Raw genomic sequence first — 27859 nt, 5'->3', positions numbered from 1 at the left:
CTCTCTCTCTCTCTCTCTCTCTCTCTCTCTCTCTCTCTCTCTCTCTCTCTCTCTCTCTCAGGACTAACTAACCCGTCTCAGTCAATGATGAACCTATCCCTTCATCTTGGACCCTGACCTGACCTTGGGCAAAGCCTCCCAAGGAAGACATCTCAGCTGCTTGTCTTCTTCGGTCTCAGCTCCAACACAGTAGCCTTTGACCTCTCCGTTCTTAACCCAAGTTGGGGCAAAGACTACCCAGACAAGACATAGCCTTCTCGGGTTACAGAATCTCAGACCGAGTCCTCCCAGAGGAGGTTGGACCCCCGTGGTAACCTGTGTTTTAGCCTGCCCTTTGGGGTCCTCCGTGACTTTACGTGTGCCCTGTTTAGGGTAGGGAGAACATCTACTCCTTACAACAATCAAGAGTTTACTTGGGGAAAATAGTTGGGGAAAATACTGAGATCACTTGAATTTATTTATTTATTTATTATTTATTTAAAAAAGAAAAATAAATTGGAGCTGGAGAGATGGCTCAGCAGTTAGGAACATATTAAATTAAATTAAAAAAAACAAACTTATTCTGGAGAATTTCAATTTCAATATATATATAACACAATAAATGTATGTGTCTATATATTTAAGTCACTATAGATTTATTATCTAGCTTCAACAATTATTAACATATGACCAATATTATTTCTTCTATCCCCCATTCTCCTCTCCCAGAATCATTTGGAAGCAAACTATAGAGATTAAATCAGCCCATCCATGAATATTTCAGATATTCCTAAAAGTGAAGACTCATAACCTAAATACAACATGCTATCATTTTACCTTATGGAAACCATCTGTAATTTCTTAATCTTGTCCAATTACAGTTCAGCGTTCAAGTTTCCCTGTTGGGTTTTTAATGTTTTTTAATTATTTTATTGTTTTGTGTGTGCTGGTGTTTTGCCTGCATTCATGTCTGTGCACCACAAACATGCAGTACCTCTGGAGGCCAGAAGAGGGCGTTAGATCCTTGAGACTTGAGTTACTGGTTGCGAGCCGGCCCTGTGGATGTTGGGGATCAAACCTGTAGAGGAGCAACCAGGGCCCTCAACTGTGGAATCATTGTGCCAGACTTCCTCTGTTTGACTTTAACCAAGGTCCAACCATTGTTTGTGACTCACATAGCCGATATGTTTCCTTTCTTAAGAGATTACTTCCCCTTCCCTTTCTTCCTCTTCTGTCTTGAGACAGGGTCTCACTCTATATCCCATATTTACTGGCCTTAAATTGCTTGGCTCAAGAGACCCTCGTTCCTCCGTGAGTAGTTGGGAGGACAGCACATGGCACCACGCCTAGCTTCTTTCTTCCTTCTCAAGGTTGACTGAGGAAATTGTACACCACTTGTCCTACGGAATTTCCTTCATTCTGGAACTCGCCCGTTGCATCCCTTTGGTACCATTCAACGCGTCTCTCTGTCCCTTTAAGTTGGTGAGTTCTAGAGTTGTTTGGTTTCCGGTTTGGGTTTTTTTTGGCAAGAGTATCTTACAAGTGCTGTGAACTTCCTGGGGCCTCCCATCAGGACTGTGTGGATTCCTGGCGTCTTTCTCTGTATAATATTAGGATTAGTCAGTGGCTTGCTCACAGTTAGCCAGCTCTAGCCCGTTATAAAGCTCCCTCAGCTTTGTCCCCTCTGGCTTCTCACCTAATGACTTGACTAGCTAGTTACTCTCATTGGCTAGATCCGTTATTTCATTTCCGGTTGTTGGACTTCCTTTAAAGCTGTTGGTTTTCTCCAACTTTTCCTTTCGAAAAGTTAAAAAAAAAAAAAAAAAAACCTATGGAACAGTTCATTGTTTGAATGAACACCCGCATCCCCGATTCACAAATTTGTAACCCCCACATTTGCTCTGTCGCTTTCTCTCTTCCCCAAGACGCTACTGTGCCTAGTGCTGACAAGAGGTTGACAGTTCACCTCTAAATCCGCCAGCATTTATCTTTATTTTGTAAGACAAGGACACTGTACTCTCATTGCACAGTGCAATGATCACTCTTAGGGGGTTAAAAGATTACGTTCACTTAGTTACCGTGTGAGCATGTGTGCACATGTGTCATACCTGTTCATGTGGAGGTCAGAGAGCAACTTGTAGGAGTCAGCTATCTCCGTCTACCATATGGGCTCTGAACTCAGGTCATCATGTTTGGTGGCAAGTTTTACCCAGAGAGCCAGCCTACTTTCAGGAAATTTGTCATTTATTTATATTTAAAAACATTTATTTATCTTTATTTTATGTACATTGGCGTTTTGCCTGCGTGTATGTCTGAGGAGTTGGATCTTGGAATTACAGACCATTGTGAGCTGCCATATGGGTGCTGGGAATTGATCCCAGGTCCTCTGGAAGAGCAGCAGCTAGTGTTCTTAACCACTGAGCCACCTCTCCAATCTCATTAATTTTCTGAAAATTAACACTTATTTAATACAAAGTTTGCACTGAAAATTTTTTTTTGATTGTTCCAGTAACATTCTTTAAAGTTACCTTAATCTGTTCCAAGATCCCAGGTTGCAGGTAATCATTTGCCTCTTAATTTGTAAAAGCTTCTTAACTCCTTCCTTCCCTCCATTTTCTTTCTTTCCTTCCTTCCTTCCTTCCTTCCTTCCTTCCTTCCTTCCTTCCTTCCTTCCTCCCTGGTTTCATGAATTTGACAGTTTTAGAAAGTCCCTAGGATGGACCTGTCTGATGCTTTCCCATAAATAAATATATAAGCATTTTGGACAGAAATATCATCACCCAGCGATGTGTGCTTCTTAGAACGTTGGAGCACATGTCAATTCTGCCACTTTGGGCAAGAATGGTCTGACCATTGTAATGTAGCATCATCTAGATTGTCTAGTCTTCTCTAACGTGGTGGGATTTTCTGCTTTTATGTAATGTATTTTCTATAGGTAGGTTTTTGACATTGCGTGAATGTCCTAGTTCCTTTCATCCAGTAGTGGGTTTTGTTTGTTTGATTGATTTGTTATTTGATGTGTATGGCTGTTTTGCCTGCACGTGTGTCTGTGCTCCACATAAGTGCCTGGTGCCCACAGAAAGCATTGAATCCCCTGGACCTAGAGTTGTGGGTGGTTATGAGCTGTCATGTTGGTGTTGGGAATTGAACCTGGGCCCTCTGGAAGAATAGTCAGTGCTCTTAACCACTGAGCCATCTCTCTACCCCATCACCTAGTGGTTTTAGCATCCACCAATGATCAGTTAGGATTCCAAGGGTCCCAATATGATGAATTTTATAATTCAACTTTGATTCTACTGAAGGTGTTTTCATGGCAGAAAGTATGGCCTAGGCATGACTATGTACCTTAGATGTGCTGTTCCAATGGAAGCCACCAACCAGTGCCCTAGCCATGTCTGTGGCTCCTCAGGGACACTTCACCCCAAGGTTAAGTACCCTTATGGCCCTTTAAGGGCCCTCATTCCTTACACCACTGACGGGATGGAGGGTTCCTTCTTTAACTAAGCTATGTGAGCAGACCTGTGAAGAATAAGAGTGACTGGAGGGCGCTTCAGCACAAAGTAATATTTATTGCACATAGCCATGAGTTGTCTTACAAAGACAGCTGTGGGGAGGGGGGGGGGAAGCAGCCCAGAGACAAAAGCCTCTGTCCTTTTTCTTCTTGGTGACATTAGTGTGACTGTTCATAAACATCCAGGTGTCTGGCCGTATCCATCCAAATTCCCACCTCCCTAAAGCAGAAATCTGATTGGCCCACTTTGCTCCAGGTAAGAGACTCTGCTTCACTCAGCTGTGGCCAGATGGGGTTCCAGAGAGTCTACCTCTTTTGAGGGAAGAGCGATTCCCAAAGAAGCCTGCCAGATATCCCCAGAGTGCACAGGACAGGAGTAAGCTCATGAACTCTCCAAAGGGTGGGCAGGTAAAAGCTCCGACAACTGGGCCAACATCAAGGGCAGGGCCAAAGCCCCAGGGTGTAGTGGGCAGAGTTGAAAGATGGGACCCATCAGGCCACACTGCCATGTCCCGTGGACCAATCACAGTGTGGCAAGCTTGCTAGGACATGATATAAAAGAGGAGAAATGTCCAGAATGCAGAGTTATGAGCATCTGTGCGTGTCTGGACAGATGGAACACAAGATTCTCATGCATCTTCAGAAATAGAATGTAAACCAATAGCAAGTCTCATCCAGCTCCCTGACGTCATAACTAGTGGTCCATGATCTGCTACAGAATACGTACCAAGCTCTGCACATTGGTCTTGAGTCCCAGATCTTTCCCACTTCCAGAAGTGAGCTTCCGGAACCTGTCAACAGTGCTGGATGCTTTTGAGCCCCCACAAAGGCGTTGGTTCTTCTCCAACCCACCTTGTTACCCTTGCTCACCGCTGGGGAACTCTGGCTACTGCTTCCTCTTCTTGCTCCTGACTCTGCAAAATCCCCACGTGGAAAGATTGCAATAAACAGGCATCTGGACCAGATGTTTGTGATTTATAATGGAGGAAAACAGCACACTCGTTTCCACAGTGCTCTGGCTTGGTGCTCAGAGGTGGCCTGGGCACCTCTGCCCTGGCAGGGACAAGACAGTGTGAATGCGGTCAGGACCGACTGACAGGGTGAATTCGGTCAGGACTGAGTGTATCCTTCAGCCCATGGCCACCGCATACGGGCTTGATCTGGCTAGACTCTGGCCACGGCTGTGCATCTCAGTCTCCTGACTAGCAAGTTGTCCTACTGACATGTTCTCTTTATCAATAACCAATGTCCTAGTTTTTCCTTGTTACTGTTTTTTTTTCTCTTAAATTCGTATTTAATATCAATATTGTTAGCCCAACTTCTCTTTGGTTAATAGTTGTATAACATACCATTTTTATTTTGTTTGTTTGTTTAACCTGTTTGAGGCAAATGCTGGTTTTGCAGTTCAGGCTGGCCTCGAACTCATCTTCTCCTGCCCCTGCCCCTGCCCCTGCCCCTGCCCCTGCCCCTGCCCTGTCTCTGTCTCCTGAGTACAGGAATGGAAGGTGTTCCCCACTATCCCTTTATAACACATCTTGCTTGACAACTTGTCTTCTCTCTTTCTGTTAATTAATGGTTCCCCCCCCCCCGACTCTAAGAAATACTTCCCTATTATTTTATGGCTCATTCCACGTCTTATGAAACTTTTGTGAACAGAGTAGACCTGGGTTATTATTTTATTACTGAATTTAAAAATTTACTGCTAATACATGTATACAACGAAATATCACGCACACTCTGTTTCTCCCTCCGGTTCCTCTTGACACTTCCCCAATGCTTCCATTTCCTCCTAACTTCATGTCTTTTTTTTTTTTTTTTAAGATCCTACTAAGTCCAGTTAGTGCTGTCTATGTGTATACAGGCGTGGGACCGTCCATGGGCACATGGGAAACCCACCAGTGGTCACACCCCAAAAGAAGAACACTTCTCCCTCCGCCCAGCTGCCACCTGCCAACAGCTCCTTAGTTAGGAATGGGCCCAGAGGTCATCTCCCCCATCTCTGCAGGCTTTTGCCTGGCTCAATGCTCTGTAGTAGACCTGGGTAAGCCCCCTTCATAGGCACACGCTACATCCCTCCCTTCTTGTGACTGATGCACTTACACGGACTTCTACCGTCTCCTTCTCGGTTTTTTTTTTTTTTTTCATCCGATCTTGTTTTCTTCCCCTTGTTTTCCTTCCTTGTTCTTTCCTCTTTTGTGCCAATCTTTTCCCTGCTCTTAAAGAAAAATGTTCAGGCTTGGAGAGATGGCTCAGCCGGTAAGAGCACTGACTGCTCTTCCAAAGGTCCTGAGTTCAAATCCCAGCAACCACATGATGGCTCACAAGCACCCGTAATGAGATCTGACACCCTCTTCTGGTGCATCTGTACTTACGCATAGTAATAAATCTTTGGGCCAGAGCGAGCAGGGACTGAGCAAGCAGAGTTGATTGGAGCAAGCAGAGGTCCTAAATTCAATTCCCAGTAACCACATGAAGACTCACAACCATCCATACAGCTACAGTGTACTCATATACATAAAATAAATAAGCAAATAAATTAAACGTTATATTTTTAGAGAAATGAGACACCCTTACCTTTTGAATGTATGTGTGTGGCTTGGGTTTTGAGTCTCTCATTGCTTGGAGTGCACCTGTTCGTCTAAGCTGCTGGCCAGAGAGCACCAGGGGTCTAGCTGCCTCTGCCTCCCCAGCTCTGGAACCCACCTCGCACAGCTTTCTTTCCACACAGATTATAGGACTGGGCTCAGCTCCTCAAGCTTTCAAAGCATGCTCTCTAATGACTGAATTATCCCCGCTCCCCAATCTTACCTTTAGTTTTTTAAAAGCACTGTAGTTTACGTTACAGAAACTAAAGTCGATTTGATTTCTAGCAGCAGGACTTGGAAGGCAAAGCAAGGCTTCCCATTTTTGTGTGTTCATTGATTAGGATTTTAATTTTGTCATATTTTCAAACTCTTCCAGAATTATCATTATTACCCAGGCTTTTGTCCATAGTTACCACATTATTTACTTATTATTGTTTCAAATAGCCCAGATCTTTTTAGGCTCAATAGCCTCCTTGCTGGAGCACATGTGCTAAATTTTACTCTATTGTGTTTTCTTTAAGAATGTATTCACTATGTGTGCTACAATGTGTGTGTGTGCGTGTACATGTGTGTGTGTGCACATGCACACCTGTGACACAACTGAATGTATGAAGGCCAGAAGATGATTCTGTGGGGTCGAGCCTCTCCCCTTCTTCGAATGGTATCTAGGCTTGCTCTCAGTTGATCAGGCTTGAGCAGTGAGCATTGCCGGCCAGGCCATCTTGTAAGCCCTACATGTTCTTTTAACAAAGATCTGTGAGCAGGAAGCTCTCTTTCATTAGAAACTGAAATTGTTTTTATTTTATTTTTTCGTTTGTGGAGTGCATGTGTGCAGCAAGAATAGCTTGGGATTGAACTTCGACCCTTGCTCCCAGCCCTTGTTATGTTTGTTTGTTTGTTTGTTGTTTTTGAGACAGATTCCTATTATGTAGCTCAAGCTGACTTTGAACTTGCAATTCTCCTACCTCAGGCTTCAGAGTCCTAGAATTACAGGCCTGGCAGTCATCTTTTTCTGTCTATTGTTTGATCACTGTAGTGGATTGGTCAGATGCTGCTTGGATTCTAAAGCTAAAACTGGTTCCTCACGGTGTGGCTTTACAAGCAGATGCTGAAGTACTCAAGTGATGCCCTGTGACCCTTCTCACCAATTTACCTGGTCAAGACAAGAAGAGTCTGTGACTAGACAGTGGAGGGAGATATCAGAGAGAGAGAGAGAGAGAGAGAGAGAGAGAGAGAGAGAGAGAGAGAGAGAGAGAAGATCAAGGAGGAGGAAGCTGCCATGGACCAAAACCACCTGGCCAGGAGTAACAGCATGTAACAAGGAGCTTTATAGCTGGGGAATAAGTTAGAATAGCCCTAGATCTGCCCAATCTAGGCATATGACTTATAAATAAAGTCTCTGGACTGTGTGTCTTTTATACAGGCTTATTAGGACCATAAACTCCAACAGCAGATGATTGTCTGGGTTTGGAGGGTTAAGTTGGCTGTTACTTTCCTCCAGGAGTTTGAAGCTGTAATCATCCATTTTCTATTTTCTATGACTCTTGGGGCCTGTCTGGTCACTATTATGCTAGTAGCCTGTAAGTCTGTTGCCTTCTGTGCCCTGTAGGCTGATTACAATGTATCCAGGTGTCAGCTGTTTTGATTTTTTATTTTTGGCTCAAAAAATCCAACTATCTGTCTCCCTCCCTCCCTCCCTCCCTCCCTCCCTCCCTCNNTTTCTTTCTTTCTTTCTTTCTTTCTTTCTTTCTTTCTTTCTTTTTTTCTTTCTTTCTTTCCTTCTTGCTTGCTTGCTTTCTTGCTTGCTTGCTTTCTTCCTTTCTTTCTTTCTTAACCAAGATTTCATTCCTGCATTCCTTCCATACTGGAAACTCCTCCGCTCTGTTTTCATAACTCTCTGTTTCCTTCGGGACTCTCTGATGTCTGTCAGGCTTCTTTTAGCCCTCACATCTTTTAGCTTCTCCTTTGCAGATGACTTTAGCTCTGTGAGTTGTGTTCTAGGTGCTTTCCAATACAATCTTCCAGTTCACCAGCTTTCTTTTCAGTGATATTGTTCGATGTTTAACCCTTATACTGAGTTCTTTTTACTTAAACATTGTTCTGTTTTTGAGATTCTAATTTTTTATCTTTTTAAAAAAGATTTATTTATATATTTTATGTATATGAGCACACTATTGTTGTCTTCAGACACACCAGAAGAGGGCATCGGCTCCCATTACAGATGGTTATGAGCCACCATGTGGTTTCTGGGAATTGAACTTAGGACCTCTGAAAGAGAAACCGGTGTTCTTAACCACTGAACCAACTCTCCAGTCCCCTAATTTTTTTTATCTTAAAGTCTTCTTTTTTTCTTTTTCTTTTTGAGACAGGTTTTCTTTTGAGACAGTTAGGCCCTAACTGTCCTGGAACTGGGGTTAAAGGTGTGTGCCACTACCACCCCGATGCTAGCTCGTTATCTTAGTCTTGTCTTTAAGACTTAGTCTTTCCTGTTGGAGCCACTCAATATGTTTAATTAGATCTGGAAATCCTTCTGTCAGATATATATCCAAAGGAATTAAGCAGTGTATCAATGTATCCTTCTAAAAAGATGGAAAAATGGATTCTGGAGTTAGACTGCACAGCACGGTGACTAACAATAAGTGTGTGTGTGTGTGTGTGTGTGTGTGTGTGTGTGTGTGTGTGTGTGTGTATTCTAAAAGAGAGGCTTTTGAATGATTTCACCAAAAATAAATAGTAAGTGTTGGAGGTGATAAATATTGTAGTTATCCTGATTCGATCACTATAAAATATATACATATGTTAACACACCACATTCTATGACACAAACATCTACACTCATCATGTCAGTAGCAATAAAGCACATATAATTTCCTCCATAGAAGTTGTTTGGCCGCTCTTTCCCCACAGTGGCTCATGTCCTCCTGGAGGACAATTTTTACTATGAACTCATCTCTAACAGGAGTTAGTGTCTCGCACTCTAGAGACTGGCATGGCCTTGGCCATAGAGAAGCATTGTGCTGAACCCTGCGAGTTCTTCGTTTACAGGCAGGTTTATTATTTTTCTCCAATTGAGTTCCCACCTCTTGTGACTAGGGAGGACGCGGTCTCTCTCTTGTGTTCATGACATAGGCTCAGGAATCTCAAAGATGATTCTTTCCCACCTTTAGGTCCCATCAACAAAATAATCTTTTCTCACACTACTTGTCCACCTGGGAGGAAAGTCTCTGGCCTTCCACAGAGCTAATAGCACTTGGTGGCTCCTGAGCTCAGGAAGGGAGGCCTGGCTCACTCCCTCTGTCTCCCAGTCTATTAAACTAACTCGTGTGACATGCTGTTGGTTTCTGAGACCATGGACCTCCCTTAAGTTACATCCCCTTAAGCACTGTGCATTTGTGTTTTCTTTTTATCCCTGTACACAGGGACCTTTGTGTATTGCTCTAGAATGTGGTTATATATTTCCCAGTTGATATACTGAATATATTTAAAGCTGCCCTATGTTCAATTATTATTCCATGAGGTTTCTATTTCGAAGGCAAGATGTCACCTAACATCAGCTTCATCTGCTGAGTTAGTTACCTGACATCCCATCAGGCCTCAGCCCAACCCATTTCTCCCACTGGGTTATGAACTCCTAATGGGGCTGTTCAGACTTGTATCCCACTCAAATGCCTAGCCCCAGCAGTAAATATCGTTGCTGTTCTTCACATTGCTATTGTTTTTATTATTTCAAACCCTAATGTTCAGTAGTGACAGAAAGTCTGATCGTGGGTCTGCTATAAGCATTTAAAGTGCACAGCCAGGCAGCTCAGCCTTTGGTATTACTCACCCGAGTTTCATTATTCACGGACAGCGTCTTCCTCAATCACCTTCAAGGACAAATCATCCATTAGGCCAACACTTCTTAAAGTACAGGTTGCAATCCGTTAGCAGTCACGAAATCAATTTAATGAAAGAGAATAAAATAGAAAAATCAAATACCAGAGTGCATCATATATGTAGTAAGGTACCGATTAATGAAACGTGTGTGTGTGTGTGTGTGTGTGTGTGTGTGTGTGTGTGTGTTTGCTCAGTCACCAAGCAACATGTATTTTAGGTTATAAGTCAGGGTGGAGGCAGGAATTCCTGAGCATCCAATTGTCTGCCTTTCTCCGAGGCCCTCATTCAACCCATCACCCATTTCTAGCAGACCCATCTCTTTAAGATCAGAGACATAAACAAAGTCAGTGATTTCTTAGAATGTGTTCAAGCCCCATGGTGGGTGAAAGCTCCCATGAAGGTCCACACTGGCTTAGATTAGAAAGATCACACACGGCTCAGGATCCTCAGACCCTCGGTTCACACATACTTCCTGACTCTGGACTCCCAAACTTCATTTATTACTCCTTCTTCAGTTTCCTCAGTGGATATTTATTTATTTAATGGAGAAAGAACAACCAAAACCCCCAAACCAAGGTCTTACATATCCCAGCTGGCCTTGAACTCTCTATGAGAGAATGATCTTAAACATCTGATCTCCTGTGCCAACTCCCAAGTGCTGGGATTCCAGGTGTGGAGCACCTCGTACAGTTTCTATAACACTGAGAATCAAACCCAGGGTGTCATGTGCGCTCAGCAAGCACTCTACCAACTAAGCTACATCCCCGGCCCCCAGCAGAACTGTTTGTTCCAAAGATGCTTAACAGGCCTCTGGGGGACCTTCAAATGCTGCTTCCTGAGGCTCTTGTCCTCAGACTGATCTCATGGCCACTATGTAAGGATGTTGTGGGGACAGCTGAAGTCACACACTTGCACTTAGCTCCTGGGCAATTGCTATCTGCAGAACTCCCTACATAGACTCAAAGGAAGAAATGTCAGCTGTAAGTGCTGCAGGTTGGACAGGAGCCTCCTGACCAAGAAGAATCCTCGTCCTCACCCTCCTCAACACCTCTGCAAACTGCACGGGGATGCAACCCATTTCACATACAATGAACCCTGTTATGAAGGAATTTGAGCTTCATTTAACTCCTGTGCTCAGTGTATCCCACGCTGCCAAAACACAAGGAAGCCTATTTTCTCTCTTTAAAAATGAAAATGTGCTGATATGTGTTGAGCTCCTACTAAGTGCCAGGTACATTAACATCCACTCTCCCCTTCAACTGTCACAGTAACCCGTGAGTTAGTATGATCAGCCCATTTTACAACTAAGGCTTGAGAGGATTAAGTGAGGTTAAGCAGTGTGGTTGGAGCTCCCTGGCCGATCAGGATTTACCAGGCTGTGATTTAGCCAGAGGAGGTAACCAGTGTCCTGTACACAATCCTCTGCTAAAGAGCCTCACCGGCAGCAAGGTCCCAGACTCCAGGCCTAAGTCACAAAGAGCCAGTGCTTCTTCCACATGACTGGCCTTAGAAGGATGGTCAGGATGCTAGATGTTTCCCCTGGCTGACTCACTGTGCATCCTCAAGCAAGTCGTTTACCTCTCTGAGCTTCAGAAGACCTATCTGTATCAATACAGGACTTGGGTCACCAGAGGACTGCTGCAGGAGAGGTACTTTATAAAAACACAAAGTGCCACACAATGGACAGTTTAAAGTAGGCAGCAGCATAGCGGACCAGCCCACTGCATCTCCATTCTCTGTTGGTTAGCAACTCCCTCTGCCCCTAGGATAAAACTCAACACGTTGGCTTGACCTTTGACCTTTGAGGCCAGCATGATATGGCTTTTGTTCATTCCCCGGTCCTCATGAGGTTCTGACTCCTTTGGTGCCTGTTGTTCTTGCGTCAGAGCCTTTGCACGTGTTGTTTCCTGCTCCTGGAGTATTTTTCATCTGTAGCTACAGCTCCACCCCCACACTCCCCATCCCCACTTGGCAGACCAATTTGCTCATTCGGTGAGTAGCAGTTAGTCACTGGAGTGGGTTTTCACTGCAGTTCACACTCTGGTAGTGCGGGCTGTGTTCTCTTCCACAGCACATAAGAACACAGTTTCTTTCTGTACTTCACGGGAGTGGTTACTATGGTTTAAGAGGTGTCCTCCTTGCCTCCGACAGCTGGCAGAAAACTGGGGTAAAGCAAGGGCTGCCCAGGTATTTGCTGAACATGCTCTAAGAATGTAGTCAACACAAGCAGAAACTGCTTCATTCCTGTTGTAACCCCTATTACAGACAGTATGTATTTCTTACCTTGTATACATTATGATGTATTTCTTACATTGAATGTGCAACCAAAGTTAATTTGGGTATAGCTTTATTATTTTGTTTTCATTCCTGTGCTGAAATAATCCCTCCTGCACTAGTTCAGAAGCTGGGCCCTTGGGAAACAATTGTGCCTTGGGGGGATCTGCCTTCACTAATCTGGTTAGTGCCCTTCTAACAGGTAAAAGGAGAAGCTGCCACCTGCCTTCTGCTGCTGTTGTTTTTCATGATTGTTATTTTTTTGAGACGGGGGGGGGGGGGGGGGGGGGCTCCTGTAGCTCTGGCTGGCCTTCACCTCCTGAACTTCCTGACTCCACTTTCTGAGTGCGGGATCCAGGCAGGTGTCACTGTGTCTGGCGCAAGCCACGACTTTGAAAACACAGAGAGCAGCAGACCCTTCTCAGACAAGGAAGCTGCCCGCATCCTGACTCTGTGCCTTCAGAACTGTGAGCAATACATTTCTCTTTGTTTGTAAACAGTACAGGCTTAGGGGTGGCCCTAAACAGGTATTGCATACGAAAAGCCTTCTGTGGTCAAATACTTTATTAAAAAGAAGGCTGAACATATGGGATTTAAAATTTTCATTTAATTTAAAACATTTATTTATTTATTTTTGCCAACTTCATAGCTGTTTAAAATGTATCCTGATCATACCCGCCCACCCCCACCCAGACCCCTCCCACACACTCCCTCTCAGCTTCACACCCTTTTGTCTTGTAATTCATTGAATCCAATTAATGCTGCTAAATAGGCATGGGGGGCAGGGCCATCCACTGGAGCTTGTGGGCATCTTACTGGCAGCCACACCCTCAAAGGAAATTGACTCTTGTTTCCCCCCCCCCCAGGGGCTCATCAACTACCCCTGGCTGAGGACAGCTAGGTGTGGCACCTCTGTCCAAGCTGCAGGTTGACCCTGCTGGATCTTGCGCAGATCTTGTGCAAATAACCACAGCTGCTGAGCTCCTGGGTGCACCTGCCCTGCTATGTCTGGAAGACACTATTTCACGGCGCCGTTCTGTCTTCCTCCCTTAATTCAATGTTCCTGAAGCCTGGGGGGTGGGGGGGAGTTGATACTCATGTCCCATTCAGAGCTGAGGACGCAGTCACTTATTCTCTGCTCTTTGACCAGTTGTAAGTTTCTGCATTAACCACTGACTTTTTTTTTTTTTTTTTTTTTAAAGTGCTTTCTAGGACCAAGTTGGTAGCAGTACTAGTCTCTGGACAGAAGCATACATATTTAGAAGGCAGTTCTGTCCTGATGTGGGCGTCGCTGACAAAGAACATTTTTACAGTGGGGAATCTATGGAAACAAAAAGGGAACCATGAAGAATGCACCCATTGAGACAGCTAAGGAAACGGGCAGGGTGACAAGGCTTGATCATTCACTGAGTCGTAAGAGAAGTGTCAGGCTGCTCTGCATACAATGTGGAGGAGGAGCTATCCATATGCAGTGGATAGATGCTATAGCTAATAGCTTAGACTCTCCAAACCAGAAGAGGTCCAGACAAATACAGTCCTGACACATAGAGAACAGCTTTAGGTGCCGAGGACACAGTAATGAACAGACAGGCTTTTACTGTCTGTTCACAGTAGTGATCAGAGGCAGGCAGTGTAGAGTCAGGAGTTAGCTTCAGGAGCCAATATCGCTGCAGACAGAACTACCCCAGGTCTCAGCCGGGATCTGTACGAGAAAGCCCCGTTCTCCCAGAAACCAGGCCTCTAAAGACATCCAACCCTCTCCTTCCCACTTCTTAAACTTCAGAAAGTCATCCAGAATTAGCCAGTCAGTTGGCCTTTCAGGGACACCTTCCCAACTGTGGGAAAATGTCCCCCCAGCTTCTAGATCTTTCCCTGCCATGGGTGCACGTTTGCTCATGATTATAAATAAACAATGCTGTGTGCAAAAAGTGAGATCTGACAGAAATCCTGAGATGTGCAAAGGGTCAAGACTCCACTGAGCCTCCCTTTTCTTATCCATAAAATGGGGCCAGTGTGAGGTTCTCCGTGTAACCATTAACTGAGACGCCTATAGGAGCGTCGAACATGGTGCCCGGAAGAGTGTGAACCTTCAGTAAGTTTTCATCGTTATTACTGATATCAAGACAACTTTCAGAACAACCTGTACTTACCTGGCTCACTGGCTTAAGTGGCCCCATCCATCCTTTTGTAGAACCTGCTGCCTGCACTCATGGCTCATCAAATGCTCACGGCCAGAATGCCGTGCACCATGCGTCCCCCCATTTGGCTGAACGGCAAGCTCACCAAGAGTCATTTGTTTTGAACTCAGCCTATTTATGCCAGCTGCACATATTATTCTTAGATAATTTAACTAAATGTTACAGAAGCCGATAAAATATGCGTGAAAAACCAACCTTGCTGTTTGCAAAGATTTCATAACAGTAGGTTGCTTAAAGTTTGTATCAAATTACACACCGGTGGGGAGACGGATGTAAGAGGCAAGTCAGAGAAAACCGACCACTCTTCCCTTCTTGCTTCTTTAACTCCGTCCAGTTTTCAGTCTCTAGTGAAGAAGTCAAAGCCAAAAGGCCACGGTGTGGGGGTTGGGAGGGCCGAGCAGGATCCACCTTCCCTCACTTCCCGCTCTCAATTCCTTTCCAACTTTCCTCCAGCATAAATGGGTGCCCACGACAGACACTGCACACCTCAAAAGACTGGCTAAGGTGTGAGTGTGCCTGGCAGAGGACGGTTTGCTGGAGTCTGCCCTTCCTTCCGCTATGTGGGTCTCAGGGAACCTGACTTAGGTCGTTAGGCTTGTTAGCAAGCACCATCATACGCTGCGCCATCTTGGCAGCCCTGTGTGTAGCATTTTCACTGTTGCCTCACCCATTTGATGGGTGTAGAGGCCGTAGTGATGGTTCTGCTCATTTCTAATGTCGGCGCCTTGTGTCTTCCTTTATCAGTTCTGTGAGAGGATTGTCAATGTTACTGATTTTTTCCCCTCTGTGTGACACTGTTCTTTTTCACTGCTATCCTCTACTGTCATGGTTCCCGATTTCGGTAGTTTCTCTGCTCTCGTCTTTATTACTTCTTTCTTCTGCTTGCTTTGGAATTATTCTGCCCCCAATCTACCCCAATTCTTAAAGTTAGAGCTTAGATTGTTGATTTGAACATTTCTTGTCCTCCAATATGTGAGTTTAGGGGTATAAACTTCCCATTACAACTGTTGAAGTTTGTGGCCCCCAAGTTTTGATACGTTGTATTATCATTTTTATTTAATTCCATTAACTGTGTGTGTACATATGTGTGGGTGTCTATACATGTGGGGACTAGAGACTGACATGTGACTTCCTTGTAAGGCGAACCAATACACGTGTGTCGTTAGCAAAGAATCCTTCATCACATGTGTTTTCTTGCACTTGTTTTAGCAGAACATCCTCTCTCCTGTGTCTGCTTCAGCGAAACCTTCCTTCATGAGTTCGCCGTAGCCTTTCATACCCGAGTCCACTTTAACGAAATGTTCCCTCATGTGTTTGCCCCAGCAAAACACCATCCAGCCAACTTTCCAAAGAACCTTCAAGTTTCCACTTCACTTCCTAGGTCACTTTCCAGTTTATTTTTTAAAAGCTTAAAGATCTATTATTTCACTTTTATATTACAGGTGTTTTGCCTGCATGTATGTATGTGTACCACATGCATGTTCGGTGCCCCAGAGGCTAGGAGAAGGCATTGGATCCCCTGGAACCGGAGTGACAGATGGTTGTGAGCCATCCTGTGGATGCTGGAAAATGTACCCAAGTCCGCTGAAGAACAACAGGTACCATCTCTCCAGCCCCCCCCTCTCTTTTTGAGACAAGAGCTCTCACTGAACCTTAGTTGTGCCAGCCATTGGATTCCTCCCTCCAGCTCTCCAGAGCTGTGTTCATGGACTCTCTACTCAGCCCAGCCTCTTCACCTGGGTGCTGGGGAACAAACTAAGATCTTCATGTTTTGTGCAGCAAGTGCTTTATTGACTAAGCCTTTTTAAATTACCTTCATGACTTTCTCTTTGGTCTCTGGATTATATGCAAATGTGTTGCTTTGTTGCCAAGTGTTTAAAGATTTTCCTTGTGGTTCTCTGTTGTCCATCTCTAACAATGACTTTTGTTTTGTTTTGTTTTGTTTTGTTTTGTTTTGTTTTGTTTTGTTTCCCATCTCACAGTTCTGTAGCTTGGCGCGCACACACATTAAGGATATCTAGGTCTCCCTGGTAGGTCGACACTCATATTACACTATCTTCTCTGTCTCCGATAACTTTCTTTGCTTCAAAGCCTACCTTGCCTGGTATTCACATAGCCATCCTGCCTCTGATGAAGGGGTATGTGTAGGATGCATCTTCGTCCATCCTTTTGCTTACAGCCTGCCTTGCTGTGTAGTTAAACTTGAAGTGAGTTTCTCATGTACAGCCCATAGTTGGGTTTTTACTTTATCTTTTTTTTTAATGCTGCTTGAATCCAGACCTTGTACGTATTAAACACATGTTTTACTCATGAGTTTTGAGACAGAGTCCCACTGTGTAGCCCTGGCTGGCCTGGAACTCCATAGGTAGACCAAGCTGGCCTTGAACTCATAGAGATCTGCCCACCTCTACCTCCCAAGTGCTGGGATTAAAGGTGTGTGGTATTACACTTCACTTTTGCTTCTAATCATAATTTTTAATCAATTGTGCCAAACTCTGTCCTTATACATTATTTATATTTAAGCAATTATTGATATCTGAGGGCTATTATTTATCCATGTGTAGAAAGCCATGCATGGTCACACATGCCTATAACCCTACCATTGAGGGTAGGAAGGCAGGCAGATCCCAAGAGCTCAAAGCCAGTTAGCGTAGCCAAAATGGTTAACTTGGTTCAGTGAGAGAGCTTATCTCAAAAGCAAGAGGTGGAGAGCAATATACCCAGCTGAAATGCCCAGCATTGTGGGACTGGCTTTCCATGCTCAACTGGTCATTGTTGGATTAAGTGAACTGAAGCCTGGAGAGAGAGCGAGAGCGAGAGCGAGAGCGAGAGAGAGAGAGAGAGAGAGAGAGAGAGAGAGAGAGTCATTAGATATGTTTTGTGACTCTAGAGAATACTGACTAATACAGGGGGGGGTGTATGCACATGTGTGTGTACATGCTTGTATGTGGGGTATATGCACATATGTGTGTGCAGGCTTGTGTGGGGTGTATTCACATGTGTGTGTGTATGTATGCACATGTGTGTACATGCTTGTATGTGGGGTGTGTGCACAAGTGTGTGTGCAGGCTTGTGTGTGGATGTATGCACATGTGTGTGTGTGTAGGCTTGTGTGGGATGTATGCACACCCCATACCGTTCCAACAATGCTGTCTGTGTGGTGTGTGTGTCATTCACACATGTGTGGTGTGTGCATGTGTATGTCCACATGTGTGCAAGTGACTGTGGAGGCCAGAGGTCAATGCCAAGTGTCTGGCTCTATTGTTTCCTAATCTTTTGAGTCAGGGTCTCTAGTCATCCTACGTCAAGATCCAGATTGCAAGCCTGTGTCTTCCAGTCTCAGGATCTAGATCACAACCGTGCTCTCCACTTCTGGATTGGAGGTCATTCCAGACAACTGGGAATAGCCATGACACGCTTCTTCCCTCTCTCCCCCAACTCTCTCCCTTCCTCCCCTATCTCCCTCCCTCCCTCCCTTCCTCCCTCCCTCCCTCCCTTCCTTCTGATGTTGGCAATTGAACCCAGAACCTCTTCCGGTTAGGCAAAAGCACCCTCACTAAGCTACATTCCAGCACTTCACCTTCCCCAGCGCTGGAGATCCATCCAGGGCCCTGCCACTGAGTTATGTCCCCAGCATCTCTGAAATATTTTGTGTGTGTCTGATGGCTGCTTTAAAGTCTTTGTCGGATAATCTTCACATTTTTTTTCCCATTTCACCGTTGACATCTGTTGATTGTCTTTTAAAATTCAGTTTGATATCTTCCTGCTTCTTAGTATGAAGAGTGATTTTCATTTGAAACTCAGACGTTTAGGGGATTATATGACTCTTGATCTTATTTAAACTTTTCCTTTAAACACAGCTTTGCAGTTAAGGGATAGGACCATCCTCTTGTAACTGGAAAGCGAGGGAGACATCGATTTCCCATCTGACCCCCTCCAGTGACTGCTGGGTGAGAACAGGAGTCCGAGCCCATTTAAGGCCTTGAATGACACCACCCTGGCAAGGAAGACTGTCAACCAAGTCCCCTCTGTAGAGAGGGAAGGAGGGGCGCCCAATCGCTGCCCCCCCCCACGTACCTCTAGTGACTGTTTGTTACCACCAGTGAGATGACTTCCCATCTTCTCAGTTGCCAAGATTAAAGTGAAGGCTCATGTCCCCATCCTTTGTTGGTTTGGGTAGGAAGTAGGCTACAATGTTTCCTGTGGTATTTGCAGGAGCAGAGCTAAATGTCTAAAAGTGTCTCTTTTGGTTATTCATTTCATAAGTCTTTGACTAGAGAGAAAACAATAGACAGCCATTATTGATTTATTTATTCTGCACAGTGCTGGCTTCTTTAGCTTTGAGCTTCGGTTATTCTGTAAGACAAAAAGAAAACTTGAAAAATTCACCAGCAAGTTGTTAGTAGTAGTTTAGTAATAGTTTGTGAAGAGACTAAAGTGTGTCCATCTTCCCAGGAGGGAAAGAGTGCTGTTGATCAATCTGATGCTAAACATTATGTGGAGACTTCTGGATACAGTGTGTAGGCGCTGTAGACTGAGCAGGAATAAACCAACCATGGCTCCTGAAAGGCGGGTACATGCCATTTTACAGGATAGACAGTCATGTTTCACACAGCCTAATGCATGGTTAAAGACATGACTCGGAATCAGTCGGGATGGATTCCCAATTCTAGCTCTGTCTCTTCCAAGTTCTGTGACCTTGGGTAAGTTAGTTAACCTCTCTGAAACCATCTCATTTTTAAAAACAGGAGGGCAATTACTACCAACCTCGTAGTCTGCTGGAAGATTTGATGAAATTGTGCGCACAAATCACTTTGCATGGAGTCAGCATGTAGCAAGTGCTTAGTAAATATTTGTTGTTGTTGTCCGTACAAGGCAGCCTGTGCCAAGTGTAATAATTCTCCCTTAGTCTTGTCCTTTCTAGACGGAGGCAGCCTCTTGCCTTTGTGCCTGTGCCCCTCGCTCCTCCATTACTGGCTATGAAAACCTTCGTAACCTGTAGTCTCCTTGGAGGGGCTGAGACAGACAAACGCACAGGATGAAGGGTGGCAGAAGGTTCTGTTTGCTTTTGTTCCTTCATCTATCTGTGCATCACATCAGCACATCCTTGTCGAGTGCTAATCCGGTGCTTGGCACTTCGAGTCTGGTGGGGACAAATATTTGAGCTCTGCAACCAGAGTCTCAGTGCTAAGGAAGCAGGTGAAACACCCCCATGTTCATGACAGGAAGAAATCATGCTTGGTTTGCAGAGTCAGCAGAGGGGTAGTGGTGGAGAGGGCATCGAGTTTGACTTCAATCAGTAGGAAGCAAAGGAACAGACAGAAAGGCATCACTTGCCCTCAAAAAACAAGTGATTAGGGAAATGGCGCCCTTGGTGGAGTGGTTGCAGTGCACAGAGTCCTTAATTTGACCCCAATACCCATATCAAAAAGCTGGGCATGGTGCCTATCACTCGCTTATAACCCCAGTACTGAGAGGCAGAGGCAGGTAGACCCCAGGAGCAAGATGGCTGGAGCTGCAGATTAGGATCCGTAGGTAAGAGCTTTTGCAGAGGACCCAGGTTCTGTTCCCAGCATACACACGGCAGCTCCCAACAGTGTGTCGATTCAGTTCCAGGAGATCTATCACCCAATTCTGGCGTCTGAAGACCAGACATGCACTTGGTACACATTCACAGATGTAGACAAAACACTCAAATCATACACATAAAATCAAAATAAACGGAGTGAGGGGGTGGTGACCTAGTGCTCAGGAGGCAGAGGCAGGAGGATTTTTGAGTTCAAGGCCAGCCTGGTTTACAGAGTGAGTTCCAGGACAGCCAGGGCTACACAAAGAAAGGCTGTCTCAAAAAACCAAAAGAACAAAAACCAACCGACCAACCAACCAACTAAACAAACAAACAAATAATGCAAAGGAAAAACAAGGTAAGGCCCTAAGACTGCTCACGGGTAAGACCTTACCGCACAAGCCTGACGACCTGAGTTTGGCCTTGGAACGCACTGTGCAAGAGAACCAACTCCTGAAAGCTGTCCTCTGACCTTACATGTGCTATGGCATGCACACATGGACACGCACATACAAACCCAATATAAGTGAAGTGAAATAAAGTAAAAACGAGGCAGAGGCACCTGCCAGACCTTGTCCTCCGGCCCCCACACGCGTGTTCACACTGTTCACACACATGCGCACTTTCCCCTACTCTCTCCCCCAACCACAGAAACTAAATAAGAAGCAGCACAGCCTGGAAAGAACACAATGTCTATGCAGGATGCTAGCATTAGAGGAAATCAGAAAGTATGCAGAGGACACCAATAGAGAGCTATAAATGCCAGATGCACCAGTCTGGATTGAAGATGACCATATGCAGCAAAATCATCTTAGAGCCTGGTGATCTGGGATATCTATGTCACCAGGAGCATGGTCTCTGAATGTCCTCAGCAAGTGCTTGCAACTTTAAGGTTGCCTCATAGTCCCACATGCTTCTTGGGACATCAGTGTATCAGATATGGGGGAAAATGAAGAGAAGGCAGGCAGTCCACCCAGATCACCGCCTTGCTGTGAATCTTGTATTGGCTTATAATTTAATCCCATGGTGGTTTATCTTCAAGGTATACTGAGAAATAGAGTTTTAAAATCCTGGATTATTTTATCCTGTGGGTATAATATCGAACGGATCCCGGGTAGGCAGCTGAAAGTCCATGCAACATCAGAATGAGGAGTATGGACTCCGTTCAGAAGGAAGTGAGAGCCTCATGGTGGATTCTTTGCCATGAGACAGATTCCATTCACAGAGAACTGGCTGGATTCCCTCTCTTCCCTTGAAGTCTGGGATGCAGGAACTCCATCCAGTCTGCATCTTGGACTATGAAGCAGGCTTTACAGCGGGAGATGAGATTAGACCCCAAGATGCCAGTTAAAAGATGGTTATGAAGAGAGGTAGCCATTCGAGAGGAAGTGAGGAGCAGAGGGCACAGAGCAGGTGCGGTTCAGGACTGCATCACGTGGGTGGTGGCTGACAGCTGACCAGCGGCGGTGGAGCTGCATGGTGGGGATATTTCTAGGACAGGAGGGACCAGAGGAAGGACTCATTTGGAGCCAGGCACCTTGACTTGGAACAAGAGGTTCAGGGAATGAAAACAGAGAACCAATGGCTCACGGAGGGAGCTCCCCAGATAACAAAATAGGCCTCCAGAGAAATAGCGGGAAATGCAAAGCTTTGGCCCACAGGTTGTATTGAAAAAAAGAAAAAAACTGGGGCAGGGACCCAGAAAAAATATACTATGCATTAGCCTTAAACAAAAGGATGTAGAGAGCTTATAATATAGCTACTTACAACAGCATAAAAGTAGTAACATTAAATATGAGAGAGTAATTAGATCAAAAGCGTGAAAGACCTATACTCACACACTTGAGAAACAAATTAATTCCAAAAATGTAAAATACTGTTGAAAGAAGACCCAGATAACCTGAGAAAAATAGTATGTCTACTCACTGTAAGACTCATTCTTGTTGAAGTCATCGAAATCTACAAATTGATGTACGCAACCAATTCCATCTCAAAGTCTCAGCAGACTTTTTTATTTTTAGAAATTGATACACAGATTCTAAGATACATATGAGAATGATGAAGCCCTCAGAAAGCAAGACAAACAACCAACTCAGAGAGGGAACAAAGTTGAAAGGTTTTCATTACCTGATTTCAAGCAACACAGTCTGATATTGACAAAGATAATAATTTAATGGGGGAAGAATAGCCTTGAAATAGAAACAGCAAAAATGGTCAACTGAGTCTTGCTAAAAAGAGGGGGGGGGGTCATTCGATGGGAGAAGGATAATGTTTTCAGTAAATGACGCTGGGACCATCGACAGCCACTGTTAACATCAAGCAAGACTTGTGGGTTGTGAGCTGGAGGTGTATCATCTCAGACAGCAGGCCCAGTGTTTACCCAGCATGTGGGGAGCTCCGGCTTTGCTCCCAGGTGTGTGCACACACTAGGTCACATGGTAGCGCCTGCCTAGAAGCTCAGAACTCAGGAAGAGGAATCCATACCGAGGGTCAGAAGTTCAAAGCCATCCTCCCTACCCCAGTTTGGGATCAGACTGGGTGGGATACTCGAGACCTTACCCAACGAACAAACAAACAAACAAACAAACAAGAAACCTCCCATAAGAAGATGAGAAAAGCTCCTTAATGCTCAAGTTCGGTAAAGATTTTCTCACTAAGACCAAAAAGATAAACTTTTAAAAATAAAATCAATACACTGAATTTCATCAAATTAAAAACGTTCATTCTTCAAAAGAGACTGCTTTTTAAGAAGGCAAGCTGGGCGTTTGTGGCGCTTACCTGTGGCGCTTACCTAGAACCTCAGCACTTGGGAGGTGCAGGCAGGAGGCTCAAGAGTTGAGGACCAGCCTGCACTGTTGAGTCAGACCCTATCACAAACAAACAAAATAGACACTGAAGGTGTGAACTGCATAAGGGTTTTTGCGCAATACACACCCAGCAAAACACTTGCTAATGTGAGAACACAGTGAGGGGCCAGGAAGATGACTCAGTCAGTAAAGTCCCCGCTATGCAAGCATGGGGACCTGAGTTCAGGTCTCCAGAACGACACAAAAAATCTGTGTGCACCATGGTGTATCTAACCCCAGTGCTGGGGGCAGGGGAGGCAGCGGCATACCTCAGTTAGAGGAATCTGTGGGCTCCTGGTTTGCAGAGAAGGGTCAGGAGATGGAAAACAATCTAGAAAGACCCAACCACACTTTTACCTGAGGCCTCCTGTGCACAACTGTGTGAACACACGCACACACCCACACCAATGTGCACATATGCCACACACACAATGAAGATGCACACACACACACACACACACACACAGATGCACATTGGCATTAAAGAAAACACAGTAAAACCACAAGATGCCTCATTTTTATTATTATATTGAAGCAGGAGATCATGTATTCGAGGCTGGCCTCAAACTTTCTGTGTAGTCAAGGAAGAGATTATGAAGGGGAGCAAGATTGCTGGGTGTGGTGTGGGTCTCAAGGGTGTGATCCCTGCTCACTGTCTGCTGTGGGCCAGTTCTTTATGCTGGGCTGGGAATCAAACCTAGGACACTGTACCTCCAAGGCCAGAACTCTACTAAGTGAGCCACACCCCAGCCGACAGTCTGATGTTCAAAAGCACAGATCTGAATACGTAACTTTAAGAAGACAAACAGATAGCAAATACACATGATAAACAGATGCAAAATGGTTCTTTTCATTAATTTACATATTCATTCATCTGTAAATGCAGACAGACTTAGTTACAGACACGGACTGTTCTAGTTACTTCCCACCCCCTGCTCACCTGCAATGTATGCAACCCTAAATACTATGATTTTTAAATATTTTGAAAATTGTATTTGCTATTATTATTATTTTTATCATTGTGTTATTTGAGGTGTCTGTGTGAATGCAGGGGCAAGCATGCTACGGCATGTGTGGAGATGCGAGGACAAGTTTCAGGAGTCAGCTCTGTCTGGGAATCGAATGTAGGTCACCAGGTTTGTGTGGGGGAACATTTCTACCCACAAAGCCATCTCTCCTGAAGAGACTTAACTTTTTTGGTGTGCTGTTGGATTCGAGATAGGATTTCTTTCATGTAGCCTAGGTGAGCCTGGAGCTAGCTAAAGCCAGGGTGACCTTAAACTCCTGGGCTCTCCTGGAATGACAGGCCTGGGTGCCAGCTCTGGGTCTGGGAATCAAACTAGGTGTTTTGCAGTCAGCAGCCAGCATTGTACCTGCCGAGATATTACCGCAGCTAAAACTAAACAAAGAGGGGCAAAGAAATGGACTAAAAATCCACCAGGCTGTGCTACTGCAAAGACTGACTTGAAAGGCCAGTCACCCCAGATGTTGACAAGACTGACGGGCAGTTAGAATCTTCTATACAGCTGTTGAGTGTATAACATGGTACAACCAATCTGGAAACCAGTCTGACAAATGCCACTGCGTGTGCTGTGCACTTAGTATGGCCACAGCGTTCCACCTTCAGAAGAAAGGAAAGCACACACATTTCAGCAGCTTCGTTGGTTAATAGCTCAGGCTGGAAACACCCTAAATCAACAGACGAATGGAGAGACACCTTGTTGTCTGTCCATACGATGGGACCACTCTTCGGTAATAAAAAGGAGAGAACCATTTATATGAGCCAGCCCACAGGAGAATTTCAGTGTAACTCTGAATGTGTGAGATGATCAGAAAAGAGTCAATAATAGATATGGTAACATTCTAGTCACATAATAATCTCGAATCTACAAATGAATCCACAGTGCCAGAAACAGGTTCACTGGCTGGAGAGGTTAAGTCTCTGTCCTGCTCTTACGGAGGACCAGAGCTCGGCTCGCAGCACCACGGTTGGGTGGCTCACAGCCCCAGCTCCAGGGAACAGACATCCTCTGCTGGCCTCTGGGCACTGCACTCATATGCCTGTGCTGGCAGAAGGAGAAAAAGTGACTCCTGAAAGCTGTTCTTTAGTCTCCACATATGTGTTGTGCCACACTGACACACACACACACACACACACCACTCTTTAAAAAAATCTTGAGCAGAGAGATGGGAAAAGAACTGGTAGAGGCACATGCAGCCAAGAGCCAAACCCAACGACCTGAGTTCCATCCTAGGGGTTCACATGGTGGGAGAAAACCTTAAGTTATCCTCTGACCTTCTCAGCCATGCAGTGGCACACAATACCGATTCCGGAAGGAAGGAAGGAGGGAGGGAGGGAAGGAAGGAAGGAAGGAAGGAAGGAAGGAAGGAAGGAAGGAAGGAAGGAAGGAAGGAAATTAAAATAGCTTAAACCTTGGAAAATAAAAGAAACAGGTTCATGGATGCTGAGGGGTGGAGTTGGATATTGAGGGACAAAAAATCGTGAAGGGAACGTGAGCTAGTGTGGGGTGAGAACGCTCATCATCTCGATTGTGGCATTGTTCACACGGGTGTGTTCACACCTTGAACCACTGAATGCAGTTTGTTGCACACCAGTCATACCTTAAGATGCTGCAGAAGTGTGCTCTTTGACCCCTACCTTGGGACTAAGCCTAAGTCAGAGACTCTGGGAGTGGGACCCAGGAATCTGCATGAGGAGCATGCACAGTTGTTTCTAATGCACGGCAAGGTCTAGAAAACCAGCTTTAGGTTTAAACTGCAGTGGATGGCTTGAAGTAACTGTAGGCCCAGAGTTGAGTTACTTGTGTGGATATTGTGTGTTAAGGTTGTAAGATGCTGATGTTGTGGAGAGATTCAGAAAAGGGAGAACAAGACAGACACAGGGAGGCTGCAGCCTGGAGTCATGGAAAGGACCGTAACAGATGTCAAGGGAAAGAGTCCAAGCGCCAGGTGATTGATAATGGTCTGCTATTTACACAAGTGTTCTCCAGTCTCAACCAGTTTTTATGCCTAGTAGTGCCACATCCTGATACTGTGGTCCTGGAAACCTCACTAGGGTGATGCGGGAAAGATGAGGCACCCTTGCAGAAAAGTTGGGATCGGGTGGGTTGTGCTCACTCTAGTGGAGGGCCAGCTCTACGCAACCTGGAGACTCGGGGCATTTATTCTACAGCGCAAGGAGGAGGGGTCTCAGTGTGAAGTCACTGGAGGAGAGCAGTCATAGGCTGGAAACATCCTGGAGGAAGCTGAGGCCATGCTTTCTGCACACTCCATCAATACTCATGCGCAGGCCAGCCAAAACGCTGTCATTTCCATGGGTCTAAGGCACAAGGGTTCTTGACATAACTGTGCTCATGCCAAAAATAAGCACTCAGCCGGGACTTTAGCCTCCCTTACATAGTCACTCAGGCCTTTCTCTGCTTCCCACACTGTTGGGAACAAAATAAAAAGGGGGAGCCCTGGGGAGAAGTGGGATAGGAAAAATATGCCCACGACCCGCCAGAGTTTCTCTATTCTCTGGTCAGTCAGGTGTGGGGAGACTGCCAGGCGCTTTCCACTGGGTTCCAGGTGGGCATTGCCTCTGACCCATGCGGCGGGGGGTGGAGAAGGGGCAGACCTGACGGGACCCCTCTGGGGCTACCTTGCTAGCACCCCAGGGTTGTGGGACAGAGGGAATAGGGAAGAAGTTCCCAACACGGACCAGAGTGCACAGCGGGCCTTGATGAAGCAGAGCAGAGACTCTATAGTTTAAGAGCTTTATTATAGAAATGCAGGGAGAAAGAGAGAAGGTGAGAGAGAGAGAGAGAGAGAGAGAGAGAGAGAGAGAGAGAGAGAGAGAAGACAAAGAGAAAGGAGAGAGGAGAGAAGACAAAGAAAGGGAAGAGGAGAGAGGAGAGAGAGAAGAGAGAGAACAAAGGAGTGAGAGTAAGAATAAGAGTAAGAGAGTAAGAGAGCATGGTGGGGCTGAACACCCCTTTTTATGGTCTTCACTGTTGCTAGGTAACTGGGGAGGAGTTTAGCCTGAAGGGCAGAGGCTTGGGCCATTGCTTACGTGACCACTGACCATGCTTCTCTTGTGGGGCCTGTTGGAGGTGGTACCTTAGGCAGGGGCTGGAGTTCCAGGAGCATGAAGGAACGCCTACCGTGTCATGAAGTGAATGATGACCACTGGGGTTCAGACCTCAACTCGACTGGAGACCAGCCTGCAATTCCCCACACCACACAATAGTACACTAACCATGGCAGGGTGGCCAGGTAGACATGTTATTCCTGGTAGACAGCACACTCAGCCTGCGGATGAGCCAGGTGGTTGATGGAATCCTGCCTCTACTTATGCATGTTCACATTTAGGCAAGTTTCTCCAAAGCAGTCTTCATCCCCTGTTTTCAAAATGAGGACAAATTTACTCATGAATAGAGGAGAATCTTTATATTTTATATCTCATACACCATCCCCCGCCATCTTTCTTGCCATCCATGGCACCTAAGCGGTGCTGACTGGTACCTCTTTGAGTCTCCTTCTCCCACTGGTGTCTATGTCAGCAGCAGCTCTGCTTCCTCTTCTTCCCAGCGTCAGTCTGTCAGCTTCCCCTCAAGCCCCTGCCTTCTCCATGGGACGATGGCATTGGCCCCAATTCCTTCCTTCCCCGAACTTCCTGGTGATCACTCGAAGGCCCACAGCTGCCTGTGTGCCTGGATACAAACACACTTGTCTCCTTCTTTCAGTTCAGAGGTGAACGAGGAAGCAGCATTCCCTCGTGAAACTCCCCCCCAAAAGTTAGCCTGGAGTCAGTCATCTGAGGTACGAGCTGAGGGTGGGGGTAGGGAGGAGTCACTGTGACTGCTAGCATGCTAGCATCTTTTCCTCTGGGTCCTCCATCCAAGAAATCACCAAGGGCTGTGAGTTCTGCCCTTAAAAGTTTTTAAACCGACCCTTTCTAGCACCTCCGACTTACCACGTCATCAGGATCTCTTACCACAAGCTGTCTCCTATGAATCCAGTCG

The sequence above is a fragment of the Mus pahari genome, chromosome 1, assembly GCF_900095145.1.
Source record: "Mus pahari chromosome 1, PAHARI_EIJ_v1.1, whole genome shotgun sequence".
Lineage (NCBI taxonomy): Eukaryota > Metazoa > Chordata > Mammalia > Rodentia > Muridae > Mus > Mus pahari.
The sequence above is the reverse complement of the archived record's forward strand: the minus strand, read 5'-3'. Positions refer to the sequence as shown.